The sequence below is a fragment of the Meriones unguiculatus genome, chromosome 19 (assembly GCF_030254825.1).
Source record: "Meriones unguiculatus strain TT.TT164.6M chromosome 19, Bangor_MerUng_6.1, whole genome shotgun sequence".
Taxonomy (NCBI): domain Eukaryota; kingdom Metazoa; phylum Chordata; class Mammalia; order Rodentia; family Muridae; genus Meriones; species Meriones unguiculatus.
This window is the reverse complement of record NC_083366.1, coordinates 56,530,981-56,538,776: the sequence shown is the minus strand read 5'-3', so window position 1 is coordinate 56,538,776 and position 7,796 is coordinate 56,530,981. Positions and strand designations below refer to the sequence as shown.

The following is a 7,796-nucleotide window of genomic DNA, read 5'->3' as shown; positions in this document are numbered from 1 at the left end:
ACCCTCCTCCATTGCTGGTGGGAATGTAAACTGGTACAACCACTTTGGAAGTCAATCTGGCGCTTTCTCAGACAATTAGGAATAGTGCTTCCTCAAGACCCAGCTATACCACTGCTAGGTATATATCCAAAATTTGCTCAAGTACACAATAAGGACATTTGCTCAACCATGTTTGTAGCAGCTTTATTTGTAATAGCCAGAACCTGGAAACAACCCAGATGTCCATCAACGGAGGAATGGGTACAGAAATCGTGGTATTTTTACACAATGGCCGTGACAGCTTCCATGGTAGAGCACGGCATCCAGTACCAACTCCATCTATGTTCCCAGGCCACACTCACTCATGTTTGGCTTCTTCCACCTGCCACAAGTTACCACTTCCGACCCTAAAGTTCTTCTTCATCAGCACTCATGAATCACCCCATCCTTCTACCTGGCTCTCTGACCCTGGGGTCTTGGACTTGGTACCTTCTCTCCCTGACATGGGAGCACCTGTTCTACACTTCCCCATCAGCTATGGAAGAAGTCATCTCTCCCCCTCCCCAGAGTCCCACAGTCCCTGAGTTCTTTGTTCATGTTGTCAGGGTAGAATGTTCTAGTCCCACCCCATCCCCCACCACCTTCTTTTCCACCGAAAAGGAGATGCTAAGGGGTGGCATGTAACTTCTCGACCTGAGCAGCATAAACAAAAGCCACAAAGAGGAAGGTCTAAATCACGGGTGAGAGGCACAAAAGGATGTATAAATAATCTTAAACCCTTCCGGTGCAGAGGGGCCCTGCTGTGTCGCTCTGGTCTACATGGATCCACACACCAGGGCTGAGTCACAGAAGAACAATGAAGAATGGCCCTTCAGTTGCCCAGCAGGAGCTGTGAATGCTAAGGTCATAGACTGAAGTTCATGTCCTCTGTTTTCAGTGGCTTGTGAAGAATTAACCTTTCTGTCCCAAGTGTTCTTTGTCTAAGCTTAAATTTCATTTTGGAAACTCTGGGCCATCTCTCTCCAATTTAAAAGGAATCATGTTTACACATTACAAAAAAAAAAAAAAAAAAACCTTAAATGATTCTGAACAAAATTGGTGGAAGTTGGGAAAGTAGCTGGTCAAAAGGGGAATGCTTTTTTGGTCAGTCTCAAAGCTTGCTTGTCATTTTAGTAAGGAAGATTCGGGGACATACAGTGAGACTTGCGAAAAATGCTCCATGGAGACATGTACTTCTTTGGAATGAGAGTTTTAGGAAATGAAATCTGAAACTATCCTCAAGGAGAAATAATAGAAACGTGGGCATCTGCATTTCGAGTTTCCATAGAAAGCCACCTACTTCCTACAAGCAGCTACAGTTTTCCCTCTGACAGATGAGTCAGACTTTAACGTGAATTCTCTCAGACTCATTCTATAAACATAGTTATCACACTGCCATGTTTGTAAGACAAAACAGTGGTTTCAAGTTTCTTCAAAAGACATCTATCTTCATATTAACATTTAAATGTACAACAGCTCCAAAAAGGCAAATGGACTAAACTAAATAAATAATTTTCACTCAAAAGGAAAAAAAAAATTAAAGATAAAACAAACAATTGATTAATAGAAATAAAAGCAAAAATAATAAATAAGAAAATTTTCAGTAGAATTTATGAGGCAGGTAAGATGGCTCAGCAGGGAATGGCTCCTGCTTCTTGAGCCTGGTGACCTAAGTTTGAGACCCAGAACTCGCATGGTGGATGAAGAGAACTCAGTCTGCAAAGTTGTCCTCTGCCTTCCACAGGCAGAGCATGTTTCCACCCTCCCCCCCACAACAAGATAGATAGACAGATAGATAGATAGATAGACAGACAGACAGACAGACAGATGAATAAATAAATGCCTTTCTAAAGTAGAATTGAGGTTAAAGCCAAGAATTTTGCTTTTAAATGTCCTACAAGTATGTGCAGGGGAAAATGTAAAACCTGAGCCTATACCATAGGATGAGAACTGTGTATGGGCAGAGAAGAGATGCCTGCATACAACTCTGTATTAACATATTTTAGAATCTAGCTAAAGAAGGACAGTTCCTAACAGAATTAACTAACAGGGTAAATTAAAAAGCAATAGGAACTTAACACAGAAAATAATCCCTCAAGGGGAAAATGAGTGTTTTCAGAGAACTACCCCCCGAATAAGATACTAGATTCAGATGAATTTTAGAGTTCATGCTACCAAAGACGCAGGGAAGATATAAATAATTCCAAAATGAATAAAACTATTCCAAAATAAAGAAAAATATGGACAGCTTTTATTTCAAATCTGGAAGGATTGTAGAGTCTTAATACCACAACAAGAGAAAGAAGAAAAAAAAAAAGAAATCTAATAAAACATAATGAGACAATGCAAAGGCTCTGAACAAGATATTTATGAATTAAAAGAATAATATATCTTCTGTGCATTAAAAGAATTACCTACCATAACAGGGATAATGTTTATCCCTGTTAGGATGACTAAGAACAGAAGTAACTTTGTTAGCATAAATTATCACAGAAATAATTTTAAGCAAAATAAATCCATATGACCATCTCATGTTTTATTCAAAAGATTTTCCATAGAATTCCACCGTCATCCACAGCATACGGATGTTTTTCATGTACTATGATAGAGAGATGATTCCATAATCTGAAACCTAAAGAAATCATTATGCCTACTAATGAAATAATGATGCCATTTCCACAAAGCTGACACAAAATTGTCCTAATCAACACAACAAAACATGAAAAAAATGGGGGCTTTAAAACCAAATATTTAAAACCATTTGAAAAAAGGAGGTGAAAACCTCAGCTGTCACTCCTCAGGTGCTGTCCATCCTGGTTCTTGAAAGAGGGTATCTCACAGATTGAGGACACACCAATTAAACTAGGAGAGCTTGCTAGTGAGGCCCAGGAATCTGCCTCTCCCCCCCTCCCCAGTGCTGGGATTACATGCATGCTTGGTGTATGTGTGTGTGTGTGTGTGTGTGTGGTGTGTATGAGTTTAAACTATTCTAATCCAATTTTTATCTTTTCTTTATAGCAGCTTTAGAAGCCAGGGCTTGCCCTCTGACATGAGAGCTGGCTCTGCTGGGGATTGCACTGATGCTCTGACATAGGGTCTTCTCCTCAGCCAGCATCTCACAACTTTAGCCTGGAGGATTTATGGCATTTTTGCTGAACCATAACAGGATTCACCTTGTGTGACAATTTGGTCTTTCCAAATATTTCCTGATTGTTCTCATGTCCTTACCCTTTCCAATAAACTTTCAAATCTACACATCTCGTTTCAGGAAAGGAAAATCTGAGAAGGTTTGGGTTTTTTTGTTTGTTTGTTTTTACTGTTATAACAACTTTAATTTATCTTGCATTTTACAGAAGTCTGTGTATGATATTAAAAAGCATCTCCTTACCCCATCACGCTCTGACAGATGTTAAAGTAGGCAGCAAGTATGTCAAGAGCTTGAGTATTGGCACTTTGCAAGGCTTTCAGATCAATCACTCACCAAAGAACCTGGCAGCTTTTCTATCTTGTTTTTAACTCACTGGCACACCCACTCTGAGGGTAACCTGTCTAGCCAACTCTGCACCACATTTTGGAAAATATCAATGGTGATTAGCAAATTAGTTAGCTTTGGGGCAGAGCTGTGCTCACTCGGCTGTGACAGCCTGGAAGCCAGTTTTGATACTGGCAACAGCATGGAGAATATCAAGTTTCACACTGTAAGAAATAGAGCCCGGTGTCCTTCTGTAGGACCGTGTCCAGGGAATGGCATGTGTGACAGGTGACATACTTGTTGATATACCTTCTCAAGACATTTTCTATCTGTTTCTGCTGGAATCTTCCTTTAATTACAAATTGGTTATTATCATCTATAGATCCACTTGTACACAATTACCAACAAAAATGTGAGAAGATGTTTGGGTTGACGATGAAATAGTTTACAGATATCTGTAAAATTGACAAAAGAAGTTTTCTTGGTTTCTACTTGGGCAACCTGTGGAGGTTTCAGAACAAATTTCCTCTTCTCTCCAGCAACCAGATCCAGATTCTTTTCTCTCATGATGTTGAAAAATCAGTTCAGTAACTCATATGAGTAGTCTCTTTCTGAGCCTGCCCAAGCTGGCCCAGTCTGGTTACTGAATGAAATGGCATCACCTTTTTTGCTATCTTCATCTTCTAAAGCTTCATCTTTGTCTAGTATTTCATCTTTTTCTAGGATTTTGACATTCTTCTTTTTCTTCTTTTTATTGCCAAGCATAATGTCAAGGTCATCTTCTGGCTCGGCTAGCTCTTGAGTATCACTTTCAGTCTTAAGATCCTTTACAGCATCTCCAGCTTCGTCAATATCAAATACCTTTTTTGTGCTTTTCTTCTTTTTCCTTTGATTAAAGAAGTTCAAGTCGTCTAAGCCTTCAGAAGCATCATTTTTCCTACTGTCCTCTTCATCAACTTCCACATCTTTGTCTTCAGTTGGTTCTGGCTCCAATTCTTTTGTCTCTGAGGGCTGGGTTTCTTCTGTTTGGGCATCACCTTCTTCATCTAACATTTGCTCATAGTAAGATCAGAAATCATCTCATCCCCAGAAGCGGCTGTAGTTCAAGCGAGTTCAGCACCAATGAGAAGCCAGCCTGGTCTGCTTCGGACGCCAGAGTTAGCATAGCTCCTACCAATCCCTCTCACAGCCCTGAGGAGGCTTGTGACCAAGGGGTACATTAAATCTCTAGGAAATTTAGGGGAAGATAGCATTACCGTGGTGTCAAAGTTTTTCCTGTTCAATAGGAGAGCAGGAAAGCCAGGCACAGAGGCACATCCCCATAATCCAGCCCTGGGGAGGCCGAGACAAGAGGATCAGAAGTACAAGGTCATCCTCAGCCGCAAGGCAAGTCCAAAGCCAGGCTTGGCTACGTGAGACCTTGTCTCCAGGAAGGTAGAGTGGAGAGTGCTTCCCAATGGTCTGAGAGTATTGTTAAGCCTTGCAAAAATGCTTTAGAGCTTTCCTCGATTTTGCAGATTTATTAGATTTATGCTTAGATGTGTACATTGCACTGTGATGTGCATGATCATCTTTTCAAAGTACTTCAAGTTTATACATCATTTCAATATGCTAATTTAGCATGCTGTTGTGTTACTTTATCTTTGCCTCATTTTCCCACCAATGCTGTTTTCCTAATATGCAACTGTATTTCTGCAAAGGAAGGCAGTCTGCCACTCCCCTTTCTAACAAGGATGCCTCTACTTGTCTATCACTTCATTGTATTAGCTAACATTCTAAAGCCATGTGACAGGACTGTACAAGCTGTGGCATGGTTGTTTCCATGCTCAATCAGGAGGATAACCCCTGCCTGGCATGTTTGACACGTGGAGGTTAAAAATGAGGCTGGCTACACACACACACACACACACACACACACACACACACACACACACAGGCATACATGCATGCATACACACACAAACACACACACATTAATGCATACACACATATACACACACACTCTATTAGGTTAAGAAAAAACTGGTGTGCTATTTTTTCCAGTTGCATGCAATACTATATACTTGGGGAAATTATTTATAGAAATAATGTGAGGCCTAGGCTTTCACATCTTGCTCCAAGAGGAGGATTCTTGCTATTTGTGCCACAATTCCAGGGAAAGTATCAGCAATGCAGACTTGCCATATTATCTTTGGATTTGGCATTTTAGACCTGATGAATCACTTAAAGGGAGTTCTCACCCATCTTTCTTTCTACAGGCAGCTCCCTGGAATTCCAGCCCCAAGTTGTAAATATCTGTAGGGCCTACAGGGCCACAGCTTTACTCTCAAGCCTCAAGGCACTTTCAGCACTACAGATCTAGCTTCTTGTCACTGAACGTGTTTATCAAATAGCAGGTTTGCTCTCTGGATCTTGTGATCTGCATGGTTTCAACCTGTAAACCCTCACTGCATTTCTAGTTTTGCACACTAGCGCTCACCCCCAGTCATTCCAACCATATACTCTGTGTCTCTTGTGCTAACCATCTCCATTTGCCCTCTAAATGCCCCAGAAAATAGGCAACACTGTGGGGTTTTCCCACACTCCTATAGCCCTTTTGCAAAATGATTGGTGCCTCAATTTGGCACAAAGAAATGGTTTTTATTTTTCTAATCACATTTCCCTGCCTTCCAGCCCGAGTTCCTCATTGGCTGAGCCCTTCAGGAAGATACAATCTTCCCAGGGTCAAGAGTCCCCTTCCCAGATTCTCCATCGTGTTGCCTATGGATTCAAAGCGTTTATCTAATTTACATTCTGGGGCTCGAGAGTTCCTTCTTTTTCTGGTAGTGGGCTTAGGCACACAGAAGACTGTCTGTGACTTTTCAACTGTAAGATGAAGTGAGTGTGCCAGACAGGCAGGAGCCAGCTGCCAGCTCAGGAAGACAAAGGCCTAGTAACTCCTGCTTATCTGTGATTCTCTGACCTCTCCCAGGTCTCTTTTAGAGCCATGGTCTCTTTTTTCATTAATTGTTACGTGTGTGTGTGTGTGTGTGTGTGTGTGTGTGTGTGTGTGTACTCCTGAATATAGTGTGCTCAGTCTCTATAATGTTACTTGTGCGTGTGTTTTCAGGGCTGAGCATTTGGTATTGGATAAACAATTGGTGTGCTCTTCCCCGAGAAAGTCTATTTCTCCCACTCTTGGCATTCCTTAGTTTGCTGGTGAGACTTTATGGGTGTAACTTCTGATGTTACTAGGAGACAGTTTCACAGTAAACTCCCAGATCCCCTGGCTCTTACAGTCTTTCCGCCCCCTCTTCCACAATGTTCCCTGAGCCTTATTCAGCAGCTGATTTGTAGAGGTGGCCACTGGGATTGGGCTCTACAACTCTGTATTTTATTGGTTGCGGTTTTCTGTGATGGTGTCTGTCTGTTACGAAGAGAAGTTTCCTTAATGAGAGGTGAAGATTACACGTAACTGTGGGGATAAGGACAAACATTTTGAATGTAGTTAAGGACTATGCTCGTTTAGTGACGTGGTGGTGGTAGGTTCTCCTCCAAGATCCACGACTTCACTAGCCCTGGGCAGCTGGTACCAGTACTGTGCCCTTAGGGTTATCGTGCTGTGCTGGTCATTACTGTGATTGACAGGCCTCACAGCTGTGTGTGTGTGTGTGAGTCTGTCTGTGCCTGGGGATGCACGTTTGCCTGAGTACATGGTGGAGTTCAGAGGACAGCCTGTAGACATTGTTTCTGCCCTTCCACCATTAGTACCAGAGCTCCAGCTCATGTTAATGGGCTTGGTGGCAAGAACCTTTGCCCATGAAGTGCATCTTCCAGGCTTTTGTTGCAATTCTTCCTTGGAATGTATAACAAAGTGAATGGCAAAGAGTCAATAATGAATGACATGCATTCATACCCGGGGTTGTAGCAACCAGTATGCTGTAATCTCATTAATCTTCTTCCTCCTCCTTCCCTCCCTCTCTTTCTCTCACCAGACTCACTTCTACGCCCATCAGCAGCACTGTTTCTGAGCTGCTAGAACTCTTTTTAGCCCACGTAGCCACCCTCACCACAGTTGGATCAAACCCTCCATTGGCACACTCTGTGGGCATCAACTTGCCGTTAAGTAGACGGGGAAGACTGCTTTCAAGAAGAGGACAATCTGAATCTTCCAAAATTTCTCATTACTAACAGGAGCCAGAAGACAATGGAGCACTAAGTACAGGAAATATCTATTGCCTAAGATTCCACATCTAACTCATCTGTGTGGAAAGGCTAGATAAGACTAAAAGTAGACCAAGCAAGACCTCCTCTGAATGGATCAGCA

At 42.0% G+C, this 7,796-nt stretch overlaps 1 pseudogene; it reads right to left on the bottom strand.

Moving 5' to 3' along the window:
* Nucleotides 1-3,617: 3,617 nt before the first annotated feature.
* On the bottom strand, nucleotides 3,618-4,543 carry LOC110554597 (eukaryotic translation initiation factor 2 subunit 2-like; annotated as a pseudogene).
* Between the last annotated feature and the right edge of the window lie 3,253 nt (nucleotides 4,544-7,796).